Source organism: Rhipicephalus microplus, chromosome 6 (assembly GCF_043290135.1).
Source record: "Rhipicephalus microplus isolate Deutch F79 chromosome 6, USDA_Rmic, whole genome shotgun sequence".
NCBI classification, from domain to species: Eukaryota; Metazoa; Arthropoda; class Arachnida; order Ixodida; family Ixodidae; genus Rhipicephalus; species Rhipicephalus microplus.
Genome location: NC_134705.1, coordinates 85,834,897 through 85,856,983, shown reverse-complemented (window position 1 = coordinate 85,856,983; position 22,087 = coordinate 85,834,897). Strand labels below are relative to the sequence as shown.

Genomic DNA, 22,087 nt, shown 5'->3' with positions numbered 1-22,087 from the left:
GAATAGAACTTTTCAAGTACGTTTGGGTACGGTACTATCACGAATATTTGTCCAAGAAAATGGTGTACCACAGGGCTCCGTTTTGAGCACCACCCTGCTTATAATGAAAATGAACTCCATCAACAGGGCTATACCCCGTACAGCCATGCACTCCATCTATGTTGACGATCCCCAAATTGCATGCCGAGCCTCCAGCCTATCATCCTGCGAAAGGCAACTCGAAATTACGATAAATCGGCTTATCAAATGGGCCGACCGAATTGGTTTCCGCTTCTCAGCCCAAAAAACCACGGCTGTTCTCTTTACGCAAAAAAGAGGATTGTTCCCTGAACCCGCGCTCAAACTATACAACATCAACATGTCGGTAAAACAAGAACACAAATTTCTAGGAATCACATTCGACCGAAAACTAAACTTTCTGCCACACATAAACGCACTGAAAACTAAGGCGAACAGAGCACTCAACATGCTCAAAGTACTCTCCCATAAACACTGGGGTTCCGATCGACTCTGCCTTATATGTATATACCGATCTCTTGTACGCAGCATTTTAGACTACGAATGCGTAGTCTACGACTCGGCGTGAAACTCCTACGTCCGCCGTCTTGACCCCATACACAACCTCGGTCTCCGTCTGTCAAGTGGTGCTTACAGAACATCACCTGTGCAATTCTACGTATGCACATCACCTGTGCATACGTAGAATGCAATGAGCCCCCTCAATGTGATCGAAGAGCATTACAAACCTTGTCATATGTTTTAAGAATAAGGTCGTCACCTGAACACATCTGCTACGAAATTGCCGCGAAATGTGACTCACGCTCACACTACCTCAACAAACCAAACCTAATCAAACCACTTTTCCTACGTTTCGAGGAATACTGTGGCTTTTATACCGTCCCTGATGGATCACTAGATGTCGCTATTAAACCACCAAGACTGCTGCCATGGTTCGACCTGTCGCAGCTATGCGAATTTTCACTAAGCCGTTTAAAAAAAAAAGCACCCCACCAGAACACATAATCCAAGAATTTTATACACTTCTGCACGAATATAGGAATTACGAAGAATTTTACACAGATGGCTCAAAAACGGAAGACCACGTGGGTATTGGGATTGCGACGACGAAAAGCGCAATTTCTGTAAAAGTACCTCATAGTTTTTCCATTTTTTCAGCTGAAGCTTATGACTTGAGTGAAGCAGTTCGGAAAATCATTGCTGAAAAATACAAGAAAGCAATCATATACACCGACTCACTAAGCACACTAAAAGCACTACATATAAAATCCGAATGTGAGCCAATAGTGGGTGACATTTTAAACATGGTATATTTAAACAGCCAGGCAGCCTGCATCTGTTTCTGCTGGGTCCCAAGTCATGTTGGGATACCCGGAAACGAAAAAGCAGATAAGTATGCTTCCCAGGCAGCCCATAAAACAGTAACAAAAGTGAAAATTCCTCTTAAAGATATCCAGAGAACAATTCGACTGGCTATACTAGCAAAATGGCAAAAGCAATGGGACACCTGCACGAACAATAAGCTCCACCTGGTGAAACCCACACTCGGGGAATGGAAGACCTGCCGTCACCAGCAACGGTTTATTGAAGTTGTATTATGCCGATTTCGCATTGGACACACACACTTGACACACAACTTCTTACTCGCAAAGGAAGAACAACCAACCTGTGAAGAATGCCAAGAAGCGTTAACACTTATGCACATCCTAATCACATGTCCTACCATTGAAACACAGAGACAAAAACATTTCAGCAAGCTATACAAACAACACGTACCTTTACACCCTGCTTTGTTCCTAAGAGATGACCCTCTAGTACCTACCTCTGCCTGACTTGCTAAACTTTCTGAAAGAATGTAACCTGTTAATTAAGCTTTAAAATGTTCTGTTTTCAGTGTCCATTCCTGAAAGTCTTGTGTCTGGCGCGCCATAAAAACCAAATTAACCTAACCTTTGCTGGGTACCGAGCCATGTCGGAATCTGTGGAAACGAGAAAGCAGATGAGTGTGCAACAAAAGCATGACGTAAAGAAATAAATAACGTGAGCATTCCTTACAAAGATGTCGTAAAATGAGTACACCACAAACTCAAAAATGCATGGCTGACTAGATGGCACTCAGAAACGGAAAACAAGCTCCACCTAGTGAAACCCACTTTAGAAGAATGGAAGTCCTGCTCACAGAGAACGGTTCACAGAAGTAGTTTTATGTCATTTACGCATTGGACACACACACCTCACCCGCAATTACTTACTAGCAAAAGAGGACAAACCTCCGTGTTCGAAACGCAGAGGCGAGCTATCAGTAAATCATATTTTATTGTCATGCACTAAACTAGAAGAATTACGGAAAAAAACATTTTATCATATTTTACAATCAACATATACCTCTTCATCCTGCACTGCTTTTAAGTGAAGATGCGCTTGTTTGTTTTCAAAACTCGAAAGTTTTTTCCTAAAACAAGCAGGATATTTAAACAAACTCTAAACTTATATACTCTGCATCGTCTAAATACACAGGAACACCTCGTAGGGCTTCCCACTTTTGAGAAGACGATTGAGGTTTTTTTAGACCTTGTTGGTATCCTCGAGACTCTTGCCTTGACAAGGACTCGGCAAGGCATGCCAACATTTTAAAAGAATGTAACCATGCGTTTGGTGCATGATGGCCTAAGCTGCCTATGTGCCGCAAAAACCAAACCAAACCAAACCAAACTTTTTTGCAGGACCAGAAAAATGCTGCTGTAAGTGGTCTTCAGTGGGTGAGCCGTCTGCGAAGTACAAGGCTACTGTAAGATTTCCAGGACCTAACCGGGAAAGTTTGCACTCATCTCCAAGCACCAGTCTGCAATGCCGTCCTGCCTTCATGTCCACTCGTTTCAATGTCAAGCACTGCCTACCTCCCTCCACAAAAGGCACAGCACCTTCCAGGAAACACTCTTCATTACCATGTTAACTTAATGCACGAGAGTGGGCTTTTTCATGAAGGAAGAAGTGGATATTTAAAAAAAAAATGTAGTGTTGTGAAAGGTGTTTTGAAATGCAAATGGATGTTTTCACGTGGCTAATAAACATCGCCCAGGATGGATGTTTGATGGTGTGAACACCAGATAAGGCAATCTTAGCTTAGAAGAGTAATGTACAATTGAGCTCGGATTGTATTGTAACCTCTAAGCTGTCTTATCTCTAAGCTGTCTTATCTCTAAGCTGTCTAAAACGGGGCCCTTCGGGAGCTTTTGGCACTTCCAACGAATGCACAGCTGGCATATTATAGCAAACACTGTGAACAGATGCATTAAAAAAATTTCCAACATGAGGCTGCTTACTGGTAGTCTTTGGAGCTCGAGTGTAGTGGGCGAGTGGAAATTTACTACATTATGAGATTGTGTTGCTGCAATGCATTTTAGTTGTTTATGCCATATTGTTCCATTTCTTTCTGATAGTCATTTTGAGAATTGATGTAGCGACACCACGGACCCGAGCTAACGGGGGAGTTTCTACTCCCTCCCACGCCTAGCCGTGCGTGGCTTTGCCGTGCCCGGGGAAAAGGGGATCCTGGGGGTTGAGCTGACGCTGGGTGATTGGACCTTTAAGGCCCCCCAGCAGAGGCAACACACCTCTTTGGCCCCGGCTTCACGTAGACGGCACCCCTGGGCTGACCCACCCAGGGGAAATCGGCAGTCGCCTTTTCCTATCTCTCTCTCCCTACATCTTCGTCTTTCTTACTTTTTTACCTTTCCTGTCTACTTCTCTCTTCTGTTTACTTCCAATTTTCCTGGCGGCAAGGGTTAACCCTGTGCAAATAGCCTACCTTGGTCTAGGCGCATTGGGTTATAGTGGCGTTGTACGGCTGGCGTCTGCAGTTTTCAGCATCTGTAAACTTGTAGCGTCCCCTCGTTGGGCTCCGTGGTGGGTGGCCGCCAACGCTGCCGAACAAAAATAAGACCGGCATGCATGGAGCATTCCCTCAACTGTCTGATCGTACCGGCCTAAAGCGGGTACGCACCGACGACATAAACTTCTTCAACCAGCCAGTAGAAACTTTTCCCCACTTCCACGTCATTCACTGCGAAAAAACCGGAAAGCAAGCCAGGACCGTATCTCCTTTCGTAGTTGCCAGGTGTCTTAATGAAACTCTCGGGGCTGGATACAAAGTAACCAAAATGGCTAGCGGAGACCTTCTTCTCGAAATTCGGGACAAAGCACAATTTGTAAAGCTAGACAGCCTCTCAACGTTTGGTGACGTGCCGATCACCGTAACACCACACAGATCCATGAACATCACTCGCGGAGTAGTATCTGATGCAGACTTACTTGAACTCACCGAAACTGAACTTTTGGAAGGGTGGAAGAGCCAAAATGTCAATAATGTACAGAGAATTATAATCAGAAGAGATAATAAGGAAATACCAACGAAACACTTGATACTCACGTTTGCATCCAGTAAACTACCAGATTCCATACAAACAGGGTACACAAAGACATCTATCAGACCGTATATACCAAACCCTCGTCGTTGCTTCCAATGCCAGAGGTATGGCCATGGCTCTAAAACCTGTCGTGGTCGCCAGACTTGTGCACAATGTGGAGTCCTAGGCCACGTGTCTGAGAACTGCAAACAACCGCCACACTGTGTAAACTGCGAAGGAAACCATGCCGCATATTCACGCTCCTGCACGTACTGGAAAAAAGAAAAAGAAATAATTACATTGAAGGTGAAGGAGAACATTACGTTTAAGGAAGCACGGCGAAGAGTCGCTCCATTCTATGGACCTACATACGCTGATGCGGCGCGTCAGGGGGCACCGCCGCACCAGCCCTCGCCACACCTTCGGCCCGCGCATACCGAGCCGGCGGTTGTGGCACCTGCCCCCAAGGCGGCTGTAGCCCAGGCTACACCGCCTGCTCCCAAACAGAGGCCGGAGACTCCAGAGTCTTCGGGTCTCAAGGCCTCCCCTCACCAGGCGAGGCCTAAAATCCGAACTAACAGCCCGCACGTGCGGGCATCCAGTGCCTCCGAGGAGGCAATGGATACGTCGGCACCCTTGGTGCCGAAAGAGCGGCGCGGCTCCTTGGAGCGCGCCAAGAAAACAAAAAAGCAAATAACAGGGCCTGGTGATGGCCCTGTTAAGTGAACCCAACTCCCCGTCTAAACAGCCACTCGCTCTTCGTACACACAGCATTATTTTACATTCACCATGAACACTCAAATTATACAATGGAACGTCAGGGGCCTTCTTAGAAACCTTGACGACATCCAAGAACTCTTACACGAACACACACCAAAAGTGCTGTGTGTACAAGAAACACACCTTAATTCAAAACACACAAATTTTCTTCGCAAACACGTTATTTTTCGAAAGGACCGTGATGATGCCATGACATCATCCGGAGGTGTTGCCATCATAGTGAAACAAGGAACTGCATGCACACACTTACAACTACAAACATCCCTTGAGGCAGTGGCTGTTCGAGCGGTTCTTTTTGATAAACTGATCACAATCTGCACTATCTACATTCCTCCTAGCTATCAGCTGCAAAAACGTGATTTACACTCTTTAATTGATCAACTTCCGGAACCTTATGTTCTCCTTGGAGACTTTAATGCGCATAGCAGGCTATGGGGTGACTCTCGGTATGACGCGCGAGGTCGGCTGATCGAACAGTTCCTTATCTCATCAAGCGCGTGTCTCCTAAATCGAAAAGAACCAACCTATTATAACCTCGCTAATAACACCTACTCCTCTATAGACCTGACCATAGTATCTCCATCTCTTGTGCCTTTACTACAGTGGAAAGTCGTCAGTAATCTGTACGGAAGTGACCACTTCCCCGTAGTTTTGAGCACAACGACAGTAACTGAGTGTCCACCACGCGTTCCCAAGTGGCTCATAAACAGAGCCGACTGGGAACAGTTTTATACTATCGCTTGTCTAGGTTGGAATGACATCTGTACTTTGAACATTGATGTTGCTGTGAACTACTTCACAGCGTTTTTGATTGATGCTGCAACAAAATGCATCCCACAAACAAATGGACACCCTGGAAAACGATGTGTGCCATGGTGGAACGATGAATGCCGAAACGCGCGCAAACAGCAAAACAGAGCTTGGAGGCTTCTTCGTAACTCACCGACAGCCGAAAATCTTGAAACCTTCAAGAAAATAAAGTCTCAAAGCAGGAGAACGCGTCGGCAGGCCAGAAGAGAAAGCTGGCAAAAGTTTTTATCAGGGGTTAATTCATACACACAGGAGGCTAAAGTATGGAACATGGTCAGTAGGATAGCAGGAAAACAAGTACATGCACTTCCACTCGTAAACACTCAGGGTGATACCTTGGAAGATCAGGCAAACTTCCTCGGTGCACACTTCGAACAGGTATCCAGCTCGTCCCACTATACTGACACTTTCCAAAAATACAGAACAAGAATAGAAAAGCAGAAACTCGAACACAAATCCACTAGATACGAGGCATATAACCAATCTTTCAGTCTAGCTGAGCTCCGAACATCTCTAAACTCCTGCAGTACTTCTGCCCCAGGCTCTGACCGTGTGATGTATGAAATGTTAAAAAACCTACCAAACGAAACCCGAAAAACCTTGCTTTGTTTGTACAATGCTATTTGGTCTTCTGGCACTATTCCTACCGCCTGGAAAGAGGCCATTGTTATTCCCATTTTGAAAGAGGGCAAGGACCCTTCTTTACCCTCGAGTTATAGGCCTATAGCACTTACAAGCTGCTTGTGCAAAGTCTTCCAAAAAATGATAAACTGCCGACTTGTACATTTTCTTGAAACAAATAATTTGCTCGACCCATTTCAGTGCGGGTTTCGAGAAAGTAGATCCACCACAGACCACCTTGTTCGTATCGAGGCACAGATCAGAGACGCCTTCGTTCATAAACAATATTTTCTCTCTGTGTTCCTCGATATCGAAAAGGCTTATGATACAACATGGCGTTTCGGAATTCTAAGAGACCTGTCACACCTTGGCGTGCGCGGAAGAATGTTTCATATAATCGAAAGTTACCTGTCAAACCGGACATTCCGTGTCCGTCTGGGCAGTGTGCTCTCTCAAACATTTATCCAGGAAACAGGCGTGCCACAAGGTGGTGTGCTTAGTTCCACACTTTTTATTATTAAAATGAATTCTTTGCACTTGTCCATTCCCCGCAATATGTTCTATTGTACATATGTCGACGACGCTCAGCTTAGCTTCAAGTCATGCAACTTGGCCATGTGTGAGCGGCAGGTTCAGCTGGGTTTAAATAAGGTCTCCAAATGGGCAGATGAAAACGGATTTCGGCTTAACCCACAAAAAAGCACGTGTGTCTTGTTTTCTCGAAAGAGAGGCATGCACTCGGAACCCGACATTCGGCTGAACGGGCAACGTCTGTCCGTCAAAGCCGAGCATAAATTCTTAGGCTTAATCGTGGACAACAAGTTGACCTTCGTACCCCACATAAAGTATTTAAAAACAAAATGTTTAAAAGCCATGAATGTTATAAAAGTGTTGTCGCATACTACGTGGGGTAGTGACAGGAAATGCCTCATGAACCTGTATAGAAGCCTAATTCGCACCCGCTTAGATTATGGGGCCATTGTTTATCAGTCTGCGACTCAAAGTGCTTTGAAGATGCTGGATCCCGTGCACCATTCGGGCATCCGCCTTTCTACGGGTGCTTTTCGCACCAGCCCCGTAGAAAGCCTTTACGTTGAGTCAAATGAGTGGTCGCTTCATCTGCAAAGAACCTACATGTCCTTTGTATATTTCCTTAAGGTGAAGGCAGACAAGAGGCACCCCTCATACTCTACTATTAATGACTTGTCGAGCTCCATTCTTTTCCAAAACAGGCCTTCGATGAGGCAGCCCTTCGCAGTTCGCCTGAAAAGTTTAGCTGAGGAAACTGGAGTCTCACTTGAACATAGTTTAATGGCTCCTGTAGCATATCTGCCACCGTGGCAATGGCAGACTATAGACTGTGATGTGTCCTTTCTTGAAGTTACAAAACATGCGCCTATTGCCCATATCCGAACATACTTCCTGGAACTTCAACACAAATACACACGTTTTGAGTTCTTTACAGATGCCTCCAAGTCTAACTCCTCTGTGTCCTACGCTGCTGTCGGCCCATCCTTTTCGGATGCTGGCCCTCTACATCCAGGCACAAGTATCTTCACAGCGGAAGCCTACGCGATACTTGTGGCGGCTAAACACATCAAGCAATTACAAATACAAAAAGCAGTAATTTATACAGACTCCCTCAGTGTAGTAACGGCTCTGCACACTCTTAAAAAACACAAAAACCCAGTCCTTGTCTCACTTTACTCCATTTTATGCACACTATACACACTCAAACAACATGTTGTAGTGTGCTGGGTGCCAGGACACCGTGAGATCCAAGGCAACGTGAGGGCGGATCAGCTCGCTGCATCCGTCCATGAGAGCACCGCCATTACATCCATATCAATCCCGGCCTGTGATCTTAAGCCGTCTCTCAAACTAAACCTCAGGGACTACTGGCAGAGCAAGTGGGATACACAAACACAAAACAAACTACACATTGTTAAGCCACACCTTGGTCATTGGCTGCCCGTATCGAAATCGCGTCATACAGAGGTAATACTTACAAGACTCAGGATAGGACACACATACACGACACACACACATCTTTTGTCCGGTGGGGATCCACCATTGTGTGACAGATGTGGTGAAGGATTAACAGTCCTTCACATTTTAATTCAGTGCAAACAATTGGACGCTCTAAGAAAACAACACTTTCCGTTACCCTACCGACAACATATACCTTTACACCCTGCAATGTTCGTCGGTAGGGAACCGCTTTTTAGTCATAAGTCATTATTCGCGTTTTTAAGAGAAATTCATAGTTTTCATATCATATTCCCCGGCATTCCGTAGCACGACCTCTCCTGAGAGGTTTTCGCTGCGGTGGCTACACAAGAAAGCACTTGCCTCACCGCCCTTGGACGCAAGGGCATGAACGGGTGAGGCACTTGTGCTAATGCCATACATATCCACCATCGTCTTTTATTATCACCAACTTTCATCACCTATTCACACCACACACCTTTCACGGCATGGTCATGATTTTACTACTTGTATGTTTTTACCCGCCTTACCGCGAGGAATTTTATGGCCCTTATACAGCCGCTAATCACAATCATCGTCCACATTCCTTGTCCCATGAACTGGCGCTCTTTGGCCATCAAATGGCCCTTGCGCCAAAAAACGCCATATATCATCATCATTTTGAGAATTGAGTGATGATAAAGGGCGATTGTAGAATGTTTTTTTTTTTTTGTCTAATAGAGCCATGTTATAGAGCACAAGAACTTGGACCATACTTCAAGAAAAGTAACAAGAATCTTTAATTTGATTGATTGAGCTTGTAAACATGTGTTATGAAGAAATGGTCAAGCACTGTTACAAGCACTGAGCTTGTAAAGATGTGTTATGAAGAAATTGGAAGTAGTCAGTGCAGTTGAAATGCATTGATTGTACATACCTGGATAACATTTTCCAATGACATGCATATGTAGAGGAAACGAAAGTGAAGATGGCACACCTTCCTTCATGTGTGGGACACTTTGCACCGTGCAGCCCTGCAAAGAAGGGCGCTTGGCAGATGGAACATGAAATTGTTATACCGTTGTGTGAGAAAAAGCATGCATATTAAGGAGAGCGGATGAGTGCAGGTTACGCAAATAGAAACAAGACAAAAGAATGTTAAAACATACTTGCTATTATGACATTACTGTGTACACAATATACGCTTGTGCTCAATCGTGCACGGTTTTAAAAGTGTGTCAAACATTTCGTGTAGCCATTTTACAGAAGTGGACACAACAATTGCCAAATTTTTGGGGGGGGGGGGGGTAATTGTGCAACTTACCCCCCCCCCCCCCCTTAGTAATTGTGCAACTGTGTATACAGACTGCGTACAGTATACACAGAAACCTGGAGAGGAGTGTCGGGGTAAGAATCTCGGCATTCATGGAGAGGAGTGTCCATGGTAAGAATCTCAGCATTCATAAACATGCTGAGATTCTTACCATGGACACCCACGCAGTAAAGACAAGAGTTCAGGAGAAATGTATGTATATTATGACTAATCTTTAATCCTGAAACAAGAAATCTTTAATGCCCTGAAACATGCCCAAAGCCGTGGTCGAGTAGGATATTCGCAAGTGTATAGTGGGTGGCAGCAGTGAAACCTTTCTGCTGCATGGTTGTACATTTCAATTCCCAGGTTGTCACAATTGCTTCGTTACCAGTGCTGACATTCAATTTGCGGCTAGAAGATGCCATAAAGATGCGGATATTCATTGCAACGTGGGAAGGTTGCCACATCTGCTGAACAGAAACGGAGTAGTGGTGAGAAAATGATTCAACAGTTTGGGATTTGCGCGTCGAAATCACAGTATGGAACAGTTGCCTATATAAACTATTGCCTCTTCTGGCTTATCATCACATCAGCAATCTTGCAAGCAAGTATCTTGCGAAGGCAACCGTGCCTGACTGCAAGTTCTGCAGGACTGCTGCATCGGCGCTCGAGGTTGTAATGAAAAAAGTCTGCAAATAAGCAGAGCCATTAAAATCAAATTGATGAAATAACATAATAAAATTTAATGGGACACTACTAGCAAATACTACGTTAACCTAGACTATTTGATAGCATTCTAGAAACTTTGTTTCATGCTAAAGAAATGCTTAGTTTGAAAGAAAATCATGTAAATTTACATGACTTTTTACCTTGTACATGACGTTTATTAGCCTCCAAGCGACTTGGCATTCCTATGCCTGCCATTCACTGCCAAATAGCACAGCATGGCTCAGCAAAAATGGAACTTTTGGACTAGCCACATCAATCTTGAGGGAGTACCTCACGTAAAAGCTAGGCCAGCAGCTATCAAAGTGAATGATTGCATGGTTTTTTCCACGCAGGGATGCACTGAAATCGGGCTTATGTCAGCATTTCATTTAGTTATGAAACTAATGTACATTTATTTTCACTTCTCTGGTATTAAAACACCTAGATATATATGTTTATAACACTCTCAAGTACCATCTTTTTACTTAGACATTTCACTTGCCTCTCATGGCACTTTATAATTCTGATTGCAATTTGTGCACTGTTAAGGGCAAAGTTAGAAATTACATAGACATTTCATTCACTGCATATGTGCTAAATGTAGCAAAAGCTGTAAAAGTAGTCTGAAATATTGCACGTATAATAGAGCATAATGAATGGGCTTGAGCATACCTTTCAGAGCGCCATATTTTGTTGGATCCAAGCGTGGCCTGGCTTTTGTTTTTGTCCGGTTTGAAGCAGCGCCCGTGACACTTCCGTTAATGAGGCCAGCAGTTGAAAATATTCGTACACTAGCCTCATGAACAAAAATGCGATCTTTCGGGCGCTGCATCATATGGTCATAACTCCTGAAAAATATATCCATAGTAACATCATCTCAAACTAAGTGTTATAGCTGTGAACTTTCGGTTTGTCGCCAGTAATGTGGTAATCGGAAGAAGAAAACAGAGCTGCCTAAATACTGCTTCCCTGTCGAACCATGTACCTGCGGATGTGTGTATTTTGTTAGCTCCTCCGCAAGGCAACGGTGCGATGTGGCTAAGCACCGAGCGTACATTATCGGGTGGACAAAGAAAACTAGTGGTTTTCTTGTGAATGGGGCTTTTTGTACAATAGTTTCATTGCAATAGTTGTTGCTCCTGCGTCGGCACGCACAAAGAGTGTGGAATGTGCCGTGGTGGTATTACAGAAGCGCTTTTTGTGCCTCCCAGCCATATCCCTACGCCGATGTAGGTGTTCCTGTATGGATCACTGTTAGACGCGATATCAGTTTCCGTATCAAATAATGTGCTATGATTTGCAAGGCCAACGCCTCCTAGATTTCCTTGACAGGGCATTATTTCCTTGGGGGATTTCCTTGGCAGGAATTTGCTTGGCAGCGTATATTACGGGGCCTCACCCCACACTCGGGTTGCTAAGTGCAACCCTTTATCACAAAATCTCAACCGCTAGTAAATTTTAAAGTCATGTCATCAAAGTAATTCTAAGTGCTGAATCAAAAACAAAGCAAACAAGGTGAGCAAAAGAGGAAATCAAAAAAACACAAAAAGTAACCTCACGTTGAGATTCGAACTTGTTACCTAAATAACAAGCCTCAAAACAAGCCGAAAAAAAGCTAAATCACCACGTCAGGTACACGTTTAAAGAAGCATATTTCCTTACAGAGGCCGATTTATGTACAGTTTTTTTAGCTTAAAATGTCCGCAATGCCAAAGTTTTGCTGATTCCGAGGGGTAGGAGTGCTATGGTGGCGTGTACGAGGCGCTGGTGCGGCGCTCCGTCGATCGTGCCGGACGGACATGAGGCGGCCGAAGGCGGTCGTCAAGTGGTCGCGGAAATCAGTGGAGAAGTACTCGCCTGCGCTTTTCGTCGAAGACTCGCGACAGACGGTCTTCGGGAGACACGGGTGGTTGCACAAATGCGACCGTGCGTCAACGTGCAGCCATATTCGTGGATTATTTCGCCCCATTACGATAGCTTCGTCACTGCGCTCGCTGGTGTTGCTTGTTTTTGTTGACCTTCACTTGTGGCTCACACCCACTGTGGGGGATTGGCTGGTTTGTTGTTCTGCTTCTTCGACTTCTACATACTCGGCTTAGTGAAGCTGTGAGGAGTGACGAGTGGGTACGGAGGCAAAGCGCGCCCGGGGCGTGATCTCACGCGTCCTGGGGTCCACGTCGCTTCAGGTACGTGCGTGGTGCGTCCGTACGTCTAGTGCGCAATTTCCTTGGAACTTCCAGCAACTGGCAATTCCATTGAGGTGAGCGTGCGAGGATGTTCGTTGTAATTAACGAGAGCCAACGGTGGATGAGCTGGTATGAGATGGTGTTCAGAAATGAAGTGTTTGATCAACAAGGCGATGCCCGCCGTGGTGGTCTGATGGCCGTAAGGTACTCGGCTGCTGACCCGCAGGTGGTGGGATCGAATCCCGGCCGCGGCGGCTGCATTTCCCTGTGCTCAGATTAGGGTGCACGTGAAAGAACCCCAGGTGGTCGAAATTTTCCCATAATCATATGGTGGTTTTGGGACGTCAAACCCCAAAGGTCAGTGGACATAGGAAAAGCACATCGGGGCTTTGCCGCTCCACCGTACAGCAGGTGTGTGCGGAGTGGGTCCTGTGGCGTTCTTTGCGATTTTAATTTGTGATGGGGAATAGTGTAGATGCGTAGACGTGGCGAGAGCACGCGTCTTCAGGTTCAGACGCCGCGTGAAGATGTGAAATAAAAATGCCTTCGCTTGCCACTGCAACTGTAAACAGAAACACCAACCAAACCCCATTTTCTAGAGGCTTTTTTATTTTTCGTTGCGAAACGGGTGAATTCGAAAAGCGGAAATAGCTTGGCACATACATACACACTTCTACACACATACATACATACACATCGCACATGCATACACATCGTATACACACTTCTAGCTTTCCTCCGAAACAGTAATGATAATTTCCTCAATAGTTTTATTAATATGAGTAGGAATGTTAAAAAAAATAAGAAACTTGAGTATGTACGTGTGAACATAACAAAATAAAAGAGACCCTCCATATATGAAATACACACGGAAACATTTATTTTCCCAGAGCAATCGTAAGTGTAAACACAGCTAGCGCACTCCCTGCACGCGAATACCGCGTCAGCCGGGGCGGCGTGCCGCCACCGTCTCGGACACTCGACGCACCCACGCCGTTTACCCCGGTATCATGGGTAAATCCGAACACTCCTTCTATCATTGAATTTATTGTCGAACTCACCCCGCAGGGGGTGAGTGGGCCGATCCCGGAGGTAGTGCAATACCGGGCCAACCCGTGGCGGAGGTGAAGCAAGCTTCAAGCACTCCGCCGCATCACAAAAATAAGTTTAATATCTTGGATCCAAATAGGATCCGTATCAGATATTAAGCTGATAAGAACAGAGTGAGGTTGTCAAAAGAGGCAGCACACAAGAGAGAAGTAGAAGTCTCGGCCTTGCTGGCCCGATCAAAGGCCGCCCGGACCTCCGGGACCACCGGGCCTGACCAAGGGTGCGGCGCCCTACCGGCTGCCCCAGCGTCCACCCTTTCTCACCAAAGGGCTTGGCCAGTCGTCATGGCTTAGAGCCATGGTGGAGCTGCATTGGAGCAGGCCGGCAGAGCAGGGGCTGAGCCGCACGTCCACCCAGGGCCGGGGAACCCTGGGCTTAGTCGGGAAGGCCGCCTTGGGCGACCACCCGCCAGCTAAGCAAGCGACCCCAGAGCTTATAGCTCAATACAGCGGTGATAGCGGGGTGAGCCTTTTGCCCACCGCGGAGCGTCACTCCCCTGCTGCCGCACCCCGAAGAGAGGCCGCAAGCGGATCCCGCAGGCATAACACCTTCGCGGGTCCAAAGACCCCAGACAGTCCTGCTGGAGAGGCCAGGCGGTCAGGGGTGGGTTTGGACCCACGCCCTGACCTCAGGACAGGGGAAGAACGTATAAGTTGCGGTGCAACTGCCCAGTCAGCTCCCGAAGGAACCCGGTTTGGATGCACCGCAAGCGTAAGAAGGAAGCGGGAAAAGAGAAGCGAGAGGAGAAAGAAAAAAAAGAGTGAAAAGGGTTGTCCCCCCTCAAGGGGGGGCATCCAACCCCGGCCCAAAGGCCAAAAATGTAGTCCCGAGAGGTAGGACTACACTTTGATCTTAGCCTACTACACTTTGATCTTAGCCAAAAGGCCGAGAAGCGATGCAATTCATTAGCACGTAATTAAAATCCATTCTTTCACACCTCGTACTTAGTTCTGGCCAAAAGCCGGGCAAACAGTAGCAAAGCAATTCCGACGTCCACCCATGCACAACCAGCATTGTGCACCGACAGCGGCAGCGCTGGCTTCACGGCATTGCTTTTATCCCCAGTCCGCTTGAAGTTTCTAGTTTCGCTTACAAACATGTTAAAACTGAAACCTTCTTTTTCCCAGAGGTCGAAGCCACGCGTGCTTGCTTGCATGCGTACTCTCTATGCGCCCATGACGTCACACCAAATGCTTGCCGGCGAACATTATCAGGCATGTCGCGAGAGATGCTACAGCACTTGTTTTAAAAACTGATGCATAGTGTACATGTCCAACTCGAGCACCAAAGTCTGGAAGGAAAAAAAAAAAAAAAATGATTGTGCAAAATGTGAATACGTCACCCATCCAACATGGCTTCTACGCCGGCTGCCCAAGCAACGCCTCTGCAACGACGCCCACAATCATCGGCAAAAAGGTGAAAAGGTGGTGCCTTTGGCTGCTTCAGCACGCTCAACATATGCCTTGCAAGTTCCGACGTGTCGGAACACCGCACCGAGGTCGACGAAGGTCCTGCCGTGAAAGGCAGACCCGGGAATGCGTGCGAAACGTCTACCGCGTGGGTTGGTTGTGAAGCCGGTGAATGAAGGATCATGTGGCAGAGGGTGACGGAACGTGAGTGTGCGACTTGCCGCTGCGATGTCGTTCAAGCGTTCAACGGGCCGGCAGGTTCTGTCTGTCGTGGTCGAAAACGTCCGAGTTTTGCTGATTCCGAGGGGTAGGAGTGCTATGGTGGCGTGTACGAGGCGCTGGTGCGGCGCTCCGTCGATCGTGCCGGACGGACATGAGGCGGCCGAAGGCGGTCGTCAAGTGGTCGCGGAAATCAGTGGAGAAGTACTCGCCTGCGCTTTTCGTCGAAGACTCGCGACAGACGGTCTTCGGGAGACACGGGTGGTTGCACAAATGCGACCGTGCGTCAACGTGCAGCCATATTCGTGGATTATTTCGCCCCATTACGATAGCTTCGTCACTGCGCTCGCTGGTGTTGCTTGTTTTTGTTGACCTTCACTTGTGGCTCACACCCACTGTGGGGGATTGGCTGGTTTGTTGTTCTGCTTCTTCGACTTCTACATACTCGGCTTAGTGAAGCTGTGAGGAGTGACGAGTGGGTACGGAGGCAAAGCGCGCCCGGGGCGTGATCTCACGCGTCCTGGGGTCCACGTCGCTTCAGGTACGTGCGTGGTGCGTCCGTACGTCTAGTGCGCAATTTCCTTGGAACTTCCAGCAACTGGCAATTCCATTGAGGTGAGCGTGCGAGGATGTTCGTTGTAATTAACGAGAGCCAACGGTGGATGAGCTGGTATGAGATGGTGTTCAGAAATGAAGTGTTTGATCAACAAGGCGATGCCCGCCGTGGTGGTCTGATGGCCGTAAGGTACTCGGCTGCTGACCCGCAGGTGGTGGGATCGAATCCCGGCCGCGGCGGCTGCATTTCCCTGTGCTCAGATTAGGGTGCACGTGAAAGAACCCCAGGTGGTCGAAATTTTCCCATAATCATATGGTGGTTTTGGGACGTCAAACCCCAAAGGTCAGTGGACATAGGAAAAGCACATCGGGGCTTTGCCGCTCCACCGTACAGCAGGTGTGTGCGGAGTGGGTCCTGTGGCGTTCTTTGCGATTTTAATTTGTGATGGGGAATAGTGTAGATGCGTAGACGTGGCGAGAGCACGCGTCTTCAGGTTCAGACGCCGCGTGAAGATGTGAAATAAAAATGCCTTCGCTTGCCACTGCAACTGTAAACAGAAACACCAACCAAACCCCATTTTCTAGAGGCTTTTTTATTTTTCGTTGCGAAACGGGTGAATTCGAAAAGCGGAAATAGCTTGGCACATACATACACACTTCTACACACATACATACATACACATCGCACATGCATACACATCGTATACACACTTCTAGCTTTCCTCCGAAACAGTAATGATAATTTCCTCAATAGTTTTATTAATATGAGTAGGAATGTTAAAAAAAATAAGAAACTTGAGTATGTACGTGTGAACATAACAAAATAAAAGAGACCCTCCATATATGAAATACACACGGAAACATTTATTTTCCCAGAGCAATCGTAAGTGTAAACACAGCTAGCGCACTCCCTGCACGCGAATACCGCGTCAGCCGGGGCGGCGTGCCGCCACCGTCTCGGACACTCGACGCACCCACGCCGTTTACCCCGGTATCATGGGTAAATCCGAACACTCCTTCTATCATTGAATTTATTGTCGAACTCACCCCGCAGGGGGTGAGTGGGCCGATCCCGGAGGTAGTGCAATACCGGGCCAACCCGTGGCGGAGGTGAAGCAAGCTTCAAGCACTCCGCCGCATCACAAAAATAAGTTTAATATCTTGGATCCAAATAGGATCCGTATCAGATATTAAGCTGATAAGAACAGATACTACACTTTGATCTTAGCCAAAAGGCCGAGAAGCGATGCAATTCATTAGCACGTAATTAAAATCCATTCTTTCACACCTCGTACTTAGTTCTGGCCAAAAGCCGGGCAAACAGTAGCAAAGCAATTCCGACGTCCACCCATGCACAACCAGCATTGTGCACCGACAGCGGCAGCGCTGGCTTCACGGCATTGCTTTTATCCCCAGTCCGCTTGAAGTTTCTAGTTTCGCTTACAAACATGTTAAAACTGAAACCTTCTTTTTCCCAGAGGTCGAAGCCACGCGTGCTTGCTTGCATGCGTACTCTCTATGCGCCCATGACGTCACACCAAATGCTTGCCGGCGAACATTATCAGGCATGTCGCGAGAGATGCTACAGCACTTGTTTTAAAAACTGATGCATAGTGTACATGTCCAACTCGAGCACCAAAGTCTGGAAGGAAAAAAAAAAAAAAAATGATTGTGCAAAATGTGAATACGTCACCCATCCAACATGGCTTCTACGCCGGCTGCCCAAGCAACGCCTCTGCAACGACGCCCACAATCATCGGCAAAAAGGTGAAAAGGTGGTGCCTTTGGCTGCTTCAGCACGCTCAACATATGCCTTGCAAGTTCCGACGTGTCGGAACACCGCACCGAGGTCGACGAAGGTCCTGCCGTGAAAGGCAGACCCGGGAATGCGTGCGAAACGTCTACCGCGTGGGTTGGTTGTGAAGCCGGTGAATGAAGGATCATGTGGCAGAGGGTGACGGAACGTGAGTGTGCGACTTGCCGCTGCGATGTCGTTCAAGCGTTCAACGGGCCGGCAGGTTCTGTCTGTCGTGGTCGAAAACGTCCGAGTTTTGCTGATTCCGAGGGGTAGGAGTGCTATGGTGGCGTGTACGAGGCGCTGGTGCGGCGCTCCGTCGATCGTGCCGGACGGACATGAGGCGGCCGAAGGCGGTCGTCAAGTGGTCGCGGAAATCAGTGGAGAAGTACTCGCCTGCGCTTTTCGTCGAAGACTCGCGACAGACGGTCTTCGGGAGACACGGGTGGTTGCACAAATGCGACCGTGCGTCAACGTGCAGCCATATTCGTGGATTATTTCGCCCCATTACGATAGCTTCGTCACTGCGCTCGCTGGTGTTGCTTGTTTTTGTTGACCTTCACTTGTGGCTCACACCCACTGTGGGGGATTGGCTGGTTTGTTGTTCTGCTTCTTCGACTTCTACATACTCGGCTTAGTGAAGCTGTGAGGAGTGACGAGTGGGTACGGAGGCAAAGCGCGCCCGGGGCGTGATCTCACGCGTCCTGGGGTCCACGTCGCTTCAGGTACGTGCGTGGTGCGTCCGTACGTCTAGTGCGCAATTTCCTTGGAACTTCCAGCAACTGGCAATTCCATTGAGGTGAGCGTGCGAGGATGTTCGTTGTAATTAACGAGAGCCAACGGTGGATGAGCTGGTATGAGATGGTGTTCAGAAATGAAGTGTTTGATCAACAAGGCGATGCCCGCCGTGGTGGTCTGATGGCCGTAAGGTACTCGGCTGCTGACCCGCAGGTGGTGGGATCGAATCCCGGCCGCGGCGGCTGCATTTCCCTGTGCTCAGATTAGGGTGCACGTGAAAGAACCCCAGGTGGTCGAAATTTTCCCATAATCATATGGTGGTTTTGGGACGTCAAACCCCAAAGGTCAGTGGACATAGGAAAAGCACATCGGGGCTTTGCCGCTCCACCGTACAGCAGGTGTGTGCGGAGTGGGTCCTGTGGCGTTCTTTGCGATTTTAATTTGTGATGGGGAATAGTGTAGATGCGTAGACGTGGCGAGAGCACGCGTCTTCAGGTTCAGACGCCGCGTGAAGATGTGAAATAAAAATGCCTTCGCTTGCCACTGCAACTGTAAACAGAAACACCAACCAAACCCCATTTTCTAGAGGCTTTTTTATTTTTCGTTGCGAAACGGGTGAATTCGAAAAGCGGAAATAGCTTGGCACATACATACACACTTCTACACACATACATACATACACATCGCACATGCATACACATCGTATACACACTTCTAGCTTTCCTCCGAAACAGTAATGATAATTTCCTCAATAGTTTTATTAATATGAGTAGGAATGTTAAAAAAAATAAGAAACTTGAGTATGTACGTGTGAACATAACAAAATAAAAGAGACCCTCCATATATGAAATACACACGGAAACATTTATTTTCCCAGAGCAATCGTAAGTGTAAACACAGCTAGCGCACTCCCTGCACGCGAATACCGCGTCAGCCGGGGCGGCGTGCCGCCACCGTCTCGGACACTCGACGCACCCACGCCGTTTACCCCGGTATCATGGGTAAATCCGAACACTCCTTCTATCATTGAATTTATTGTCGAACTCACCCCGCAGGGGGTGAGTGGGCCGATCCCGGAGGTAGTGCAATACCGGGCCAACCCGTGGCGGAGGTGAAGCAAGCTTCAAGCACTCCGCCGCATCACAAAAATAAGTTTAATATCTTGGATCCAAATAGGATCCGTATCAGATATTAAGCTGATAAGAACAGAGTGAGGTTGTCAAAAGAGGCAGCACACAAGAGAGAAGTAGAAGTCTCGGCCTTGCTGGCCCGATCAAAGGCCGCCCGGACCTCCGGGACCACCGGGCCTGACCAAGGGTGCGGCGCCCTACCGGCTGCCCCAGCGTCCACCCTTTCTCACCAAAGGGCTTGGCCAGTCGTCATGGCTTAGAGCCATGGTGGAGCTGCATTGGAGCAGGCCGGCAGAGCAGGGGCTGAGCCGCACGTCCACCCAGGGCCGGGGAACCCTGGGCTTAGTCGGGAAGGCCGCCTTGGGCGACCACCCGCCAGCTAAGCAAGCGACCCCAGAGCTTATAGCTCAATACAGCGGTGATAGCGGGGTGAGCCTTTTGCCCACCGCGGAGCGTCACTCCCCTGCTGCCGCACCCCGAAGAGAGGCCGCAAGCGGATCCCGCAGGCATAACACCTTCGCGGGTCCAAAGACCCCAGACAGTCCTGCTGGAGAGGCCAGGCGGTCAGGGGTGGGTTTGGACCCACGCCCTGACCTCAGGACAGGGGAAGAACGTATAAGTTGCGGTGCAACTGCCCAGTCAGCTCCCGAAGGAACCCGGTTTGGATGCACCGCAAGCGTAAGAAGGAAGCGGGAAAAGAGAAGCGAGAGGAGAAAGAAAAAAAAGAGTGAAAAGGGTTGTCCCCCCTCAAGGGGGGGCATCCAACCCCGGCCCAAAGGCCAAAAATGTAGTCCCGAGAGGTAGGACTACACTTTGATCTTAGCCTACTACACTTTGATCTTAGCCAAAAGGCCGAGAAGCGATGCAATTCATTAGCACGTAATTAAAATCCATTCTTTCACACCTCGTACTTAGTTCTGGCCAAAAGCCGGGCAAACAGTAGCAAAGCAATTCCGACGTCCACCCATGCACAACCAGCATTGTGCACCGACAGCGGCAGCGCTGGCTTCACGGCATTGCTTTTATCCCCAGTCCGCTTGAAGTTTCTAGTTTCGCTTACAAACATGTTAAAACTGAAACCTTCTTTTTCCCAGAGGTCGAAGCCACGCGTGCTTGCTTGCATGCGTACTCTCTATGCGCCCATGACGTCACACCAAATGCTTGCCGGCGAACATTATCAGGCATGTCGCGAGAGATGCTACAGCACTTGTTTTAAAAACTGATGCATAGTGTACATGTCCAACTCGAGCACCAAAGTCTGGAAGGAAAAAAAAAAAAAAAATGATTGTGCAAAATGTGAATACGTCACCCATCCAACATGGCTTCTACGCCGGCTGCCCAAGCAACGCCTCTGCAACGACGCCCACAATCATCGGCAAAAAGGTGAAAAGGTGGTGCCTTTGGCTGCTTCAGCACGCTCAACATATGCCTTGCAAGTTCCGACGTGTCGGAACACCGCACCGAGGTCGACGAAGGTCCTGCCGTGAAAGGCAGACCCGGGAATGCGTGCGAAACGTCTACCGCGTGGGTTGGTTGTGAAGCCGGTGAATGAAGGATCATGTGGCAGAGGGTGACGGAACGTGAGTGTGCGACTTGCCGCTGCGATGTCGTTCAAGCGTTCAACGGGCCGGCAGGTTCTGTCTGTCGTGGTCGAAAACGTCCGAGTTTTGCTGATTCCGAGGGGTAGGAGTGCTATGGTGGCGTGTACGAGGCGCTGGTGCGGCGCTCCGTCGATCGTGCCGGACGGACATGAGGCGGCCGAAGGCGGTCGTCAAGTGGTCGCGGAAATCAGTGGAGAAGTACTCGCCTGCGCTTTTCGTCGAAGACTCGCGACAGACGGTCTTCGGGAGACACGGGTGGTTGCACAAATGCGACCGTGCGTCAACGTGCAGCCATATTCGTGGATTATTTCGCCCCATTACGATAGCTTCGTCACTGCGCTCGCTGGTGTTGCTTGTTTTTGTTGACCTTCACTTGTGGCTCACACCCACTGTGGGGGATTGGCTGGTTTGTTGTTCTGCTTCTTCGACTTCTACATACTCGGCTTAGTGAAGCTGTGAGGAGTGACGAGTGGGTACGGAGGCAAAGCGCGCCCGGGGCGTGATCTCACGCGTCCTGGGGTCCACGTCGCTTCAGGTACGTGCGTGGTGCGTCCGTACGTCTAGTGCGCAATTTCCTTGGAACTTCCAGCAACTGGCAATTCCATTGAGGTGAGCGTGCGAGGATGTTCGTTGTAATTAACGAGAGCCAACGGTGGATGAGCTGGTATGAGATGGTGTTCAGAAATGAAGTGTTTGATCAACAAGGCGATGCCCGCCG

At 48.2% G+C, this 22,087-nt stretch overlaps 1 protein-coding gene, 1 non-coding gene and 2 pseudogenes across 3 annotated transcripts in view; 1 reads left to right on the top strand and 3 right to left on the bottom strand.

Annotated features, from left to right (window-relative positions):
- LOC119167529 (uncharacterized) overlaps positions 1-9,891 on the top strand; it is a 231,338-nt gene extending 221,447 nt beyond the window's left edge. For both annotated transcript variants that reach the window (XR_012884201.1, XR_012884200.1), the window contains exons 2-3: positions 2,742-3,475; positions 9,297-9,891. The gene's annotated coding sequence lies outside the window, so the exon portion shown is untranslated. The remainder of the gene's footprint in view (positions 1-2,741; positions 3,476-9,296) is intronic.
- A 3,991-nt stretch (positions 9,892-13,882) lies between these two features.
- LOC142766430 (U2 spliceosomal RNA) lies at positions 13,883-14,057 on the bottom strand (annotated as a pseudogene).
- Positions 14,058-17,161: 3,104 nt separating this feature from the next.
- LOC142766403 (U2 spliceosomal RNA) lies at positions 17,162-17,353 on the bottom strand. Its single transcript, XR_012884519.1, has one exon. It is a non-coding gene; the product is annotated as a U2 spliceosomal RNA (small nuclear RNA).
- Positions 17,354-19,695: 2,342 nt separating this feature from the next.
- Positions 19,696-19,870, bottom strand: LOC142766429 (U2 spliceosomal RNA; annotated as a pseudogene).
- Positions 19,871-22,087: the final 2,217 nt, after the last annotated feature.